This window comes from Pinus tabuliformis, chromosome 5_1 (assembly GCF_031772625.1).
Source record: "Pinus tabuliformis cultivar Carrire ecotype Pingquan chromosome 5_1, CPIR1, whole genome shotgun sequence".
NCBI lineage: Eukaryota > Viridiplantae > Streptophyta > Pinopsida > Pinales > Pinaceae > Pinus > Pinus tabuliformis.
The window spans coordinates 996,509,041-996,523,556 of NC_142305.1; positions in this window are offsets into that span (position 1 = coordinate 996,509,041).

The following is a 14,516-nucleotide window of genomic DNA, read 5'->3' on the forward strand; positions in this document are numbered from 1 at the left end:
ATTCTTCATATCTTTCCATTCCACCAAAATCATTTAGCAATACATAATATAATGAAGGAGAGTATTGGTTAGGGGGTCTACGTATCCTAGTATATCTTATAACACCACTTTTAGGTGTTTGAGGTGCCTATTTTTGTTTTGGTTGTTGTTGTGGTTGTGGTTGTTGATCATTATGATTTTCACGCACCTTTACTTTTTCGGTGATCTCATCAACCATTGTGTATTCTTTGTTTTCTTTTTCTTGATTCCTTCCATGTATCTGATCCTTATACAAGACATTTTCATTGAATATGACATTTGTGCTCCTATTTTTTTTTTATTTTCATAATCATATAAGTGATGACCACATTCATTTACATCATATCCAATAAAGGTACATTTCTTTGACTTTGCCTCAAGATTTTCTCTATTTTCTTTATTGATGTGGACAAAGGCTTCACAACCGAAAGTCTTAAAAAATCAATAGTTTACCATTTTATCTATCCATGCCTCCTCTAGAATACCACCATCCAAGGAACTTTAAGGCACTCTTTTTATTAGATAAGCAACAATATCTACAACATCTTCCCAAAATTGTAAGGGAAATCCTGCATGCAATGTCATGCACCTTTCTTGCTCCATGATTGTCTTGTTCATCTTTTTAGACACACAATTTTCCTATGGTGTTCGTGGAACTATCTTCTCTCTACACACTCCATCCTCTGAACAATAGTTGTCAAACTCTTTGTTACAGTATTCACCAACATTGTCTGATCTGAGACACTTCAATTTATTTCTTGTTATTATGAAATGTTTTCGAAGGTGTACCAAAAATACTTCACTTAAGTAACTAGGTGACAAGTGACTCTAACAACAAGTTGATGGATTCTTGTGATTTAGATCTGTAATAAAAATGGAAAACCTGCAACAAAAGTATAGACGATCCAGAATAGAAAGCAACAATAAAAAAATCAAATGCAATAACCTAAATGGAAAGACTTTAATTGAATAAATTCTTTACTAAAAACACTTGGTGAAGGATATTTACAAAAGGGTTCTATAAGTCCCCCTCCGTGGGATGTGTCCTCTAATGTCCTTGATGCTTCAGAAAACAATCTTCTCTCTCAATATGTGAAAACCCAAAAAAATATGGAGAAATGAAATGGGAGCTAAAAAAAAAAGAGATAATGGTGACGACGATTATGATCATCGTGAAGATTGAATGAAAAACCCTTGTATTTATAACAAAGTATTGATTTAGTCTCGAAAATGGAGAATAATAAGATAATATTAACCAAATCAAGGTCTAACCACTTGGAATACTTTATTATATTTATTGTATAGGGAAAAGACATTTAAAATGGTTAAATATCTTTATGTAGAAATAATTAACAAATAAAATGATTTATTAAGTATTTATTGAGAATTAAGAATGGTGTGAAATTGAAATAATTATTAAATAATGATTTAACAATTATTCAAATAACAGAAAAAAGGAAAATTAAATAAATAATGATTTATTTAATGATTCCTAAGGGATTTAGTAAAATATGGCAAGAAATAATTATTTAAATAATGATTTAAATAATTAGTCATAGAGAAAATTAAATAAACAATGATTTATCTAATTATTCTCATGGGGTTTTTTTATTTAAATCAGAAAATAACTTAATAAAAGTGGTTTACTAAATGATTTTCCATAGTGAAAGTGATTTTACTATGGTAAAATTAAATCTACATGGTGTACTTCGATCAACCTGGATAGAAATGACTAGCTGATCATTTTTTGGTGATAACAGATTCCCCCAAATGTATGAGTATTAGGAGAAAATTGTATGACCTAGATACATTATAGATTACACTTTCACCAAACACCAAAGTGGAGTTTAAAAGAGAGATAGAGAGAGAGAATTGAAGCAATGCAAGGATAGATGAATAATGGAGGTGGTGAGACCTACTAAAATGATATAATTCTCCTTTTATGTGGGAGTACATGATCTCAAATGAGGCGGGGGAGGCATACCCATACCTACCGAGATAATATGTACAAATAATCATGGTGAGCCCAACAATGTGGGACTGAGCTACAAAGTACATGACACATGATACATGATATTCTGGCATAAAAGGGACATAAAATAATACAATGGATCCCATATACATATTGCACCTGGAGAAAGCATAAGCCATGCCTGAATACAACAAAATCTGAGTACATGAGATATAATTCCCATCGAGATGACATGGTGAGGGCAGTTAGAACCAAGGAAGCCCTACTAAAAAGGAAATGGATATGAAGATCTGAATGGGTTGTATGAAGAAGAAATGCGTGTTGTGGGCACAACAACTGGTCGAAAGCAAACCCATCACATCTACGAGACTACATCTGAGGTTGGATCAACATTTGTGGTCGTCCCAACATGTGGGGGGCTACTTGAAGGGCCACCCCCTCATGAGGTATGGAACATCTCACACGCGTCCGAGATTCACTAGGAAAATTATTTTGGGTTGTGTTATATTCATTCCATGACTAGCCCATGTAGTTAACTAGGGAGTTAGAAGGGAGGCGGAGCCGCCCCTTCGTTACGCCGATTGCATAGCGGGGGGGGGCACAAGGGGTTTGAGGGGTACAAGTAACCCCACTCTATTGGGTCTGGGTGGCCCCACCTATGGTTTTGTGCATGATTTTCGGTCCATGGTTTTGGATGTGATGGTTTTCGGTCCATGGTATTGGATGCTTCGACATGTATAAATATGTATTGTAACATTGAAAGGAACATAATGAAAAATCAAGCTGGTAGTCCTGGTTTTGGGATCCAGCAGAAAATCCTTGTGTATATGTGTCTTATGTGTTATGCTCTCGCATTGTTTATTTTCTGTGTTTTAGAATTTGTATGCAGGTAATTTCTGTACAGGGTTAAAACCTACAAATCATCTAGATCACTGAAAATCAAGTGTATGAATCTCAAAGGAGTTGATGTCGAGCATGTGAGAAACAACCATGTTAGAGGGAAATAATGAGTCGCTTTGCTTGATCTGAGGCACAAGACAAAGATTGAAGTTGGAACCAAGGTACATAACCCTCGAGACCATTCTTCTATAGTAAAAGTGCTGTGGTCAACAAAAGAAGGCACACTAGAGTTAAGGCAATAAAGTATCCTCAACAATGGCATGAGGGATCATAGTTGAGTGAATGACAGACTGACACCAAGGACGATGATGGAATCAAATAAGATGAGTAGTGGACTGAAGAATTCCATTGTCAGAGCATAATAAGGATAGTTTACATAGCAGCAACTGACTCGATTCTGGAGGGAATGGTCAATGATGAACAAAGGTTCGAAAAATATCAAGCAGTATAGTTGGAGGCCAAATATGAGCAAAATTGGAGGCATGTGACACAATGATGTATGAAACACGATAAAGGGACATTAGGGAATGTGTAACAAACTCCATAAATATAAGGGTGACTCATCTATAATGCTCTGAACAAGGGTGATTCGATGATGCTACCACATGGGAGAGGCCCTGAGGGGACCATGAAAACATGAGTAAACGATGGTTACTCATGACAAAAATTGAGGCATGTGTCAACCAATGCAAGGGTAAAGTGGTACCAGAGTATGGGTGGCTCAAAGGAAGAAATTTGGTTTTAATAAGAGGAAAACTGAGACCTTATGGAAAAAATGGCTTCTTGGTGAAGTGTCCAAATTACCATAAAAAATATAGGCCCATTATAGGACCCAGTGAGAGGTTTCCAACAGTGTTGATGGTTCGTAAAACAATGCTATGTTTTGGTCGCAATGGGCGACAAACAAACTAGGGTTTTTCATATAAAAGGGAATTTTGCCTCCAAATCCAATTCATTTGCATAGTAAGTTGTGGACAATTTGGAGATGAAGAGAAGGCCCTAAATCTTGTGGAGATCCTATGTTAGGTTGGGCGAACCCACCTATGGTTTTGTGCATGATTTTCGGTCCATGGTTTTGGATGTGATGGTTTTCGGTCCATGGTATTCGATGCTTTGGCATGAATAAATATGTATTGTATCATTGAAAGGAACACAATGAAAAATCAAGCTGGTAGTCCCGGTTTTGGGATCTAGGGGAAAATCTCTATGTATATGTGTTTTATGTGTTATTCTCTCGCATTGTTTATTTTCTGTGTTTTAGAATTCCTATGCAGGTAATTTTTCTATAGGGTTAAAACCTACAAAGCATTTAGATCACCGAACCATCAAGTGTATGAATCTCAAAGGAGTTGATGTCGAGCATGTTAGAAACAACCATGTCAGAGGGAAATAATGAATCCCTTTGCTTGATTCAAGGCACAAGACAAAGATTGAAGCTGGAACCAAGGTACATAACCCTCGAGACCATTGTTCTAGAGTAAAAGTGTTGAGGTCAACAGAAGAAGGCCCACTAGAGTTAAGGCAATAAAGAATCCTCAACAAAATCAAGAGGGATCATAGTTGAGTGAATGACAGAATGACACCAAGGACGATGATGGAATCAAATAAGATGAGTAGTGGACTAAAGAATTCTGTTTTCAGAGCATAATAAGGATGGTTTACATAGCAGCAACTGACTCGATTCTGGAGTGAATGGTCAATGACGAAGAAAGGTTTGACAAATATGAAGCAGTACAGCCAGAGGCCAAATATGAGAAAAATGGGAGGCATGTGGCACAAAAATGTATGAAACATGATAAAGGAACATTAGGGAACTGTTGTTGGGAAAATTATCTACTCAGAACGCCCCTATCCCACTCTAAGGTGTGACAGTGCCTTAGCAACAAACAAGGAAAACTACTTTCGTATTCTTCTTTATGAAATGTAAACGAAGAGGAAGGATAAACTAACCTGTGTCTTGCACTAGTTTGTTGATCCAATCGCTCTCCTCTTCAACAGCTTCCAACTACCTGCTCCCTTACTGGCCCAGCTTCACCAAGTTCCTGCAAGATCACAGAAGAGAGAAACTACACAAAGACATAGATTTACATTCATAAATAGCTTAGGATCAAGTTTAAGCTAAACATGCAAATATAACAAAACATCATTGATACACAAGCATGTAGGAGAAACTCAAATAGTTTTATTGATATAATAAGAAGATCCAGGAGGAGATACAACCAAGTGAGTCCCGATCCAGTATCTACCTCCCAGCAAAGGAATCCATTCCTCACCTCCAACAAAGCATAAATCACCCAATGCACTAATCTCAATCTCAAAACCAACAACAATTCTCTGCAAAGTACAAAATTCCAGCCTCCGGATCTCTGGGATGAGGGATCCATATATAGATGTAAGCAGAGGGGATGAGTCAGCTTGTGTTTTGACTTGTGGCTTCTCTCTGTCAGTTCTTTCTTCCACTTGGAGACTGAGAGCCTCTTACTCATCACTGGTCGAATTCAGTGAGGCAAGTGTCATTGGAGAAGATTCTGGAAGCTTCCATTGTCTCTCCACCTTCTTGAATGACTCTGCCACTTGTCATTTCCCGCTCAACGCACCTGGGTCGTGCATTCAAGTGCATTGCAACGCACCTATCCAGTGTATTTGGGTGCTTTGCAACGCAGCCAGCTAGTGGAGCATCTGAATTGATCCTGATTTGACTAGTTTTGAGCAGTTTCTGGTGGAGAACTTCTGGGAGACGCTGTAATTTGTTGACCTTGTTTCCTTAGGAGCTGGAACAACATCTTTAGGGACTTAGGATCCCTTGGTTTATGAACATTTCATGCTTAGAGATGTAAGGCACAAAAATGTCTATCACAGTTTCCCCCTAAAGTATGAGGCCGTTTATCGGGTGAAATGCTTTATTAGGAGGATCCGAAGTTCTTTCAATGCTGGTGTTATCACCCTAAAATCTTTGTCTCTAAGCTTTGGTAAGTTGACTTGTTTCTAATCATAGTCTTATAATTTTTGAGTCATCTCATCACAATTAGTGTCATTCTCATTTACAAACCCTTCTTCTAGTCATGGTGTTAAAGGGTCTCTAGGTCATTTCATGCTTTAAGGGTTAGGTCATAAGGTTAGAAGTCTTTTAAGATCATATCTCTTTTCCAAATAATGTTTGACGGCCTCATTCCATGTTTTAGAAGTATTACCAGGTGTTTATAAGTCATATCTCACATCATTTTGGAGAAATTTTGAAAGTAGCTACGAAATCACTGAACTAGGAGTTTTCGTAGCGCGCTACGAAACCCCTGTAGTAGCCTGTTTTAGCAGAAAAACTGTTTTTACTAGTTAACTTCCAAAAGCTTTCCTGAGCAGCCGAGAACTTAATTTTACAAAATGAAAGAGGCTTTTCTTCCTAACATGCTGCACAACATAAACCTCTTTCAGTTTCTTCAATTCCATTCTGAGGTGGGAGAACTTTATTGTTAAACTTGCGCTACAAAACTGCTGAAAGTCAAGCTGTCTTCTGGTTTTAGCAGTCTTTTTCAAGATCCGTTTCTGGTTACAAGAAGATGTATTTTGGAATTCTAAGGGAGGTTTCTCTTCATAAACTCTCCAGATATAATAACCTATCTCATGTTATTCATAAGTGTTTTCAGTTGGGAGATACTAAGCTTTCATTGAGACCCTACTTTCAGAAAACGGATTTTTCCTGTTTGCTACGTGTTTTTCAAGGACAGTTTCCGGCCAGCTGGAGAAATTTTTTAAAAAACCAGGAGAGGTTTTTGTTCCAGACAACATGGGCTACAAAAACCTCCTTCAGTTTTGTAAAAGTTTTCATGGATGAAGAGATAAAGGCTCTGTCCCACGTGCCAATTTTCAAGGATCTAAACCTAAAAACAGGGAAACATGTTCCCTAATTTCTAGGGTTTGTCATCAGCAGTTGGGTGACCACGTGGGAGGCTTCATCAAATTCGACTTCATGGAGTTTTAGGTGTCAAATAATGTTTTAAATGTTTAGATAAGGTTGTTGTAATCATAATAAGGAGTTACACTCCTAGTTGTATTAGGTCACTAGCACTCCTAGTTAACAGCTAGTTCTAATTAATGATTTGTTTTATGGTTAGAATAGGTGTCACTGATGGCAAATTCGAATTCTCTTGATGAGGGATGATGGAATCCTAATTGTAAATGATTTATATAGAGCAAGAGGTCGAATTAGCAAAGGGTTGGAAAATGTTAGAGAAAAAGACTACTTTTGTAAATGATATGCAGGGATTGATATATACAGAAGCAGTTGGACTTTTCTGAAGCTGAGATTCTTAGTGTACTTTAGTGAGCTTCATCTTTTATCTTTGAAATGATTTACTTCCATAGTCTTAATGCTTACTTCTCAGGATTCATGAAGGATTTTTTATGTTCAGAATATGTGATGTTGTCCTTTCCTTAATTCTTACAGTGGTATGGATGTATAATCACTCAGAATTCACTGAATGTGCTCTGACTTCCTGTATACATTCATAAACTGTGTGGTCCCATATGAGTTTATGTTCTGAATGTTTAAATTCTGAATGCCCTGACTTCCATGTAGGTATTAAACTCTGATCTATCACTTTAAATTCTTTCCTTTTGAATACCTTGATGTATCATTACTCAGAATTCATGCCCACATGCTCTGACTCCTATGAACTTCAAGTTATTGAGACTTTCTTGAATGTGTCACTCCTTCATTGAAGTATATACAAGCCTCAGTTTTATAAGAAGAGCTATTTGTTATCCTTATCTCTGTCACTGACTCCATAGCCCAATGGTAGCAAGTCTCCATCTTCCAATCTACAAACATATAAAATCACAAACCATAGAGTTAGCCATCTATCCATATCTTTAATCAATATCATTAACCCTTTGAGAGAGCCCTCTCAGGCTAAGGAGGCTAAGCCTTAGCTAAAAGATTGAAATAGTTACACTGAGATAGTCTGATCAGCAACCTATCAGGGTCCTATTTTGGTGATAACATTTTGGTGCGTCTGCCGGGAGCCTAAAGATTATTCATTCCTGAAATCAATGGCTGAACTTCTGAAGGTAGCAGGAGCTCAGACATCTTTTTGAGGCTGCAAAACTACCTTGGTGACTCCACACATCGAATAAGAAATTGGAAGGTAACTCCACTGCTAGAAGATCAGTAGCTTGATGAAGTTTCAAGATGAATTCCACTGCAAGAATGAATGCCAGGTATGCTCCTATGAATCGGTCTCATATCCCTGGTTTTCCAAATCCTATGCCAAAGGTTGATTGGTTAGAGGATCTTCCGATATTCAAAGATGAAAAGAAAGACAATGCTGCTCTTCATTTGGTTAGGTTTCATATGCATGTACGCAGTCTTAAGGTTCACTTTCCTGAGGATTGTCTCATGAGGATGTTTATGACCACTTTAGAAGGAAAAGCATGGTCTTGGTATAAAAGTTTGGAAAATGGTTCATTATATTCTCTTGCTGATTTCCATGATGTGTTCTATGACATGTATAAAGAATGTCATCCTTCCTTATTGTTGCTCAAAGATTGTTGTAGACATTCTTTAAGTCTTATTCAGTACTTGGAGGATTGTTATGATGATGATGAATTTATGGATGAAGAAATTTTAGAGGCTCTTCATAACAATGCATTTCAGCACCAAGAAGAAAGTATAACATCTCATGAAATGCAGCATGAAGATCAGCAGGGGTTTACTTATGAATATCATATTACATCCTCTGAGATTGATGTAGAGAGGCAACAGACTTCTCAGTCTTCGAATCATAATGAAGATGAAAATGATTACACACAACAAGAAGAAATACTGGAGGAAATTTTCTATGACCCTCAGGCGGAGGAAAAGGTTGTTCATTTTTGTGATTCCTTGCAACAGCTTGCATCAAAGAATGATCTTTATAATGAAGAAAATTACATTGTTTGTGGGCATCATTTAGAAAGGCAGTTGGATAGCATATCAAATAAATTTGGTGTGGCTGAGGATCAGTTGTTTGAAGATATAGAATGTTATGAGAATCATCAAACTAACCATGTGTTTTTTGACCCCATAGCTGACTACATGGAAAAGATTTACTGTTCAGGCTTCCAATTATATGTTCATCTTGAAGAACAGTTACACCTCATGCTTCCTTGGTTATTTCAGTATCTGGTTTATTTATGCTTCAAGCACAGTAAGGAGATCCAAGTTTCAGATCAAATTGATGATTGGCTTCATTGGAAGTTTCATGTTCCTTGAGCTACAATTGGAGAATGCAGCTGATAGGGTAGGTAGGAATGTGCAAATAAGCTCAGGGTAGGTTGACTGAGCATCTATTTCAGTAGGTGCAGTTTGAATTCTTCATTCAGAAAACATAAAAGGCTTGAGGAGAAAATTGGGCAGAGGTTCAGAGTTTTCTTCTAGAGGATGGATAGCGGCACTGGAGCTACAAGTTCTTAGTATACCACAAGGGCACACTATCCCTAGTGGAGCCACTGTTATCACCCTAAAATCTTTGTCTCTAAGCTTTGGTAAGTTGCCTTGTTTCTAGTCATAGTCTTATAATTTTTGAGTCATCTCATCACAATTAGTTTCATTCTCATTTACAAACCCTTCTTCTAGTCATGGTGTTAAAGGGTCTCTAGGTCATTTCATGCTTTAAGGGTTAGGTCATAAGGTTAGAAGTCTTTTAAGATCATATCTCTTTTCCAAATAATGTTTGACAGCTTCATTCCATGTTTTAGAAGTATTACCAGGTGTTTATAAGTCATATCTCACATCATTTTGGAGAAATTTCGAAAGTAGCTATGAAATCACTGAACTAGGAGTTTTCGTAGCGCGCTACGAAACCCCTGTAGCAGCCTGTTTTAGCAGAAAAACTGTTTTTACTAGTTAACTTCCAAAAGCTTTCCTGAGCAGCTGAGAACTTAATTTTGCATAATGAAAGTGGCTTTTCTTTCTAACATGCTGCATAACATAAACCTCTTTCAGTTTCTTCAATTCCATTCTGAGGTGGGAGAAATTTATGGTTAAACTTGCGCTACGAAACTGCTGAAAGTCAAGCTTTCTCTTCTGGTTTTAGCAGTCTTTTTCAAGATCCGTTTCTGGTTACAAGAAGATGTATTTTGGAATTCTGAGGGAGGTTTCTCTTCATAAACTCTCCAGATACAATAATCTATCTCACTTTATTCATAAGTGTTTTCAGTTGGGAGATACTAAGCTTTCATTGAGACCCTACTTTCAGAAAACAGATTTTTCCTGTTTGCCACGTGTTTTTCAAGGACAGTTTCTTGACAGCTGGAGAAATGTTTTAAAAAACCAGGAGAGATTTTTGTTCTGGAAAACATGGGCTACAAAAAAATCCTTCCGTTTCGTAAAATGTGTCATGGATGAAGAGATAAAGGCTCTGTCCCACGTGCCAATTTTCAAGGATCTAAACCTAAAAACAGGGAAACATGTTCCCTAATTTCTAGGGTTTGTCATCAGCAGTTGGGTGACCACGTGGGAGGCTTCATCAAATTCGACTTCATGGAGTTTTAGGTGTCAAATAATGTTTTAAATGTTTATATAAGGTTGTTGTAATCATAATAAGGAGTTACACTCCTAGTTGTATTAGGTCACTAGCACTCCTATTTAACAACTAGTTCTAATTAATGGTTTGTTTTATGGTTAGAATAGGTGTCACTGATGGCAAATTCGAATTCTCTTGATGAGGGATGATGAAATCCTAATTGTAAATGCTTTATATAGAGCAAGAGGTCGAATTAGCAAAGGGTTGGAAAATGTTAGAGAAAAAGACTACTTTTGTAAATGATATGCAGGGATTGATATATACAGAAGCAGTTGGACTTTTCTGAAGCTGAGATTCTTAGTGTACTTCAGTGAGCTTCATCTTTTATCTTTGAAATGCTTTAATTCCATAGTCTTAATGCTTACTTCTCAAGATTCATGAAGGATTTTTTATGTTCAGAATATGTGATGTTGTCCTTTCCTTAATTCTTACAGTGGTATGGATGTATAATCACTCAGAATTCACTGAATGTGCTTTGACTTCCTGTATACATTCATAAACTGTGTGGTCCCATATGAGTTTATGTTCTGAATGTTTAAATGCTGAATGCCCTGACTTCCATGTAGGTATTAAACTCTGATCTATCACTTTAAATTCTTTCCTTTTGAATACCTTGATGTATCATTACTCAGAATTCATGCCCACATGCTCTGACTCCTATTAACTTCAAGTTATTGAGACTTTCTTGAATGTGTCACTCCTTCATTGAAGTATATACAAGCCTCAGTTTTATAAGAAGAGCTATTTGTTATCCTTATCTCTGTCACTGACTCCATAGCCCAATGGTAGCAAGTCTCCATCTTCCAATCTACAAACATATAAAATCACAAACCATAGAGTTAGCCATCTATCCATATCTTTAATCAATATCATTAACCCTTTGAGAGAGCCCTCTCAGGCTAAGGAGGCTAAGCCTTAGCTAAAAGATTGGTTTGAAATAGTTACACTGAGATAGTCTGATCAGCAGCCTATCAGGGTCCTATTTTGGTGATAACATTTTGGTGCGTCTGCCGGGAGCCTGAAGATTATTCATTCCCGAAATCAATGGCTGAACTTCTGAAGGTAGCAGGAGCGCAGACATCTTTTTGAGGCTGCAAAACTATCTTGGCGACTCCACACATCGAATAAGAAATTGGAAGGTAACTCCACTGCTAGAAGATCAGTAGCTTGATGAAGTTTCAAGATGAATTCCACTGCAAGAATGAATGCCAGGTATGCTCCTATGAATCGGTCTCATATCCCTGGTTTTCCAAATCCTATGCCAAAGGTTGATTGGTTAGAGGATCTTCCGATATTCAAAGATGAAAAGAAAGACAATGCTGCTCTTCATTTGGTTAGGTTTCATATGCATGTACGCAGTCTTAAGGTTCACTTTCCTGAGGATTGTCTCATGAGGATGTTTATGACCACTTTAGAAGGAAAAGCATGGTCTTGGTATAAAAGTTTGGAAAATGGTTCATTATATTCTCTTGCTGATTTCCATGATGTGTTCTATGACATGTATAAAGAATGTCATCCTTCCTTATTGTTGCTCAAAGATTGTTGTAGACATTCTTTAAGTCTTATTCAGTACTTGGAGGATTGTTATGATGATGATGAATTTATGGATGAAGAAATTTTAGAGGCTCTTCATAACAATGCATTTCAGCACCAAGAAGAAAGTATAACATCTCATGAAATGCAGCATGAAGATCAGCAGGGGTTTACTTATGAAAATCATATTACATCCTCTGAGATTGATGTAGAGATGCAGCAGACTTCTCAGTCTTCGAATCATAATGAAGATGAAAATGATTACACACAGCAAGAAGAAATACTGGAGGAAATTTTCTATGACCCTCAGGCGGAGGAAAAGGTTGTTCATTTTTGTGATTCCTTGCAGTAGCTTGCATCAAAGAATGATCTTTATAATGAAGAAAATTACATTGTTTGTGGGCATCATTTAGAAAGGCAGTTGGATAGCATATCAAATAAATTTGGTGTGGCTAAGGATCAGTTGTTTGAAGATATAGAATGTTATGAGAATCATCAAACTAACCATGTGTTTTTTGACCCTATAGCTGACTACATGGAAAAGATTTACTGTTCAGGCTTCCAATTATATGTTCATCTTGAAGAACAGTTACACCTCATGCTTCCTTGGTTATTTCAGTATCTGGTTTATTTATGCTTCAAGCACAGTAAGGAGATCCAAGTTTCAGATCAGATTGATGATTGGCTTCATTGGAAGTTTCATGTTCCTTGAGCTACAATTGGAGAATGCAGCTGATAGGGTAGGTAGGAATGTGCAAATAAGCTCAGGGTAGGTTGACTGAGCATCTATTTCAGTAGGTGTAGTTTGAATTCTTTGTTCACAAAACATAAAAGGCTTAAGGAGAAAATTGGGCAGAGGTTCAGAGTTTTCTTCTAGAGGATGGATAGCGGCACTGGAGCTACAAGTTCTTAGTATACCACAAGGGCACACTATCCCTAGTGGAGCCACTGTTATCACCCTAAAATCTTTGTCTCTAAGCTTTGGTAAGTTGCCTTGTTTCTAGTCATAGTCTTATAATTTTTGAGTCATCTCATCACAATTAGTGTCATTCTCATTTACAAACCCTTCTTCTAGTCATGGTGTTAAAGGGTCTCTAGGTCATTTCATGCTTTAAGGGTTAGGTCATAAGGTTAGAAGTCTTTTAAGATCATATCTCTTTTCCAAATAATGTTTGACAACCTCATTCCATGTTTTAGAAGTATTACCAGGTGTTTATAAGTCATATCTCACATCATTTTGGAGAAATTTCGAAAGTAGCTACGAAATCACTGAACTAGGAGTCTACGAAACCCCTGTAGCAGCCTGTTTTAGCAGAAAAATTGTTTTTACTAGTTAACTTCCAAAAGCTTTCCTGAGCAACCGAGAACTTAATTTTGCAAATTGAAAGAGGCTTTTCTTTCTAACATTCTGCACAACATAAACCTCTTTCAGTTTCTTCAATTCCATTCTGAGGTGGGAGAAATTTATGGTTAAACTTGCGCTACGAAACTGCTGAAAGTCAAGCTTTGTCTTCTGGTTTTAGCAGTCTTTGTCAAGATCCGTTTCCGGTTACAAGAAGATGTATTTTGGAATTCTGAGGGAGGTTTCTCTTCATAAACTCTCCAGATACAATAACCTATCTCACTTTATTCATAAGTGTTTTCAGTTGGGAGATACTAAGCTTTCATTGAGACCCTACTTTCAGAAAACGGATTTTTCCTGTTTGCCACGTGTTTTTCAAGGACAGTTTCTGGACAGCTGAAGAAATGTTTTAAAAAACCAGGAGAGGTTTTTGTTCTGGACAACATGGGCTACAAAAACCTCCTTCAGTTTCGTAAACTGTGTCATGGATGAAGAGATAAAGGCTCTGTTCCACGTGCCAATTTTCAAGGATCTAAACCTAAAAACAGGGAAACATGTTCCCTAATTTCTATGGTTTGTCATCAGCAGTTGGGTGACCACGTGGGAGGCTTCATCAAATTCGATTTCATGGAGTTTTAGGTGTCAAATAATGTTTTAAATGTTTAGATAAAGTTGTTGTAATCATAATAAGGAGTAACACTCCTAGTTGTATTAGGTCACTAGCACTCCTAGTTAACAACTAGTTCTAATTAATGGTTTGTTTTATGGTTAGAATAGGTGTCACTGATGGCAAATTCGAATTCTCTTGATGAGGGATGATGGAATCCTAATTGTAAATGCTTTATATAGAGCAAGAGGTCGAATTAGCAAAGGGTTGGAAAATGTTAGAGAAGAAGACTACTTTTGTAAATGATATGCAGGGATTGATATATACAGAAGCAGTTGGACTTTTCTAAAGCTGAGATTCTTAGTGTACTTCAGTGAGCTTCATCTTTTATCTTTGAAATGCTTTAATTCCATAGTCTTAATTCTTACTTCTTAGGATTCATGAAGGATTTTTTATGTTCAGAATATGTGATGTTGTCCTTTCCTTAATTCTTACAGTGGTATGGATGTATAATCACTCAAAATTCACTGAATGTGCTCTGACTTCCTGTATACATTCATAAACTGTGTGGTCCCATATGAGTTT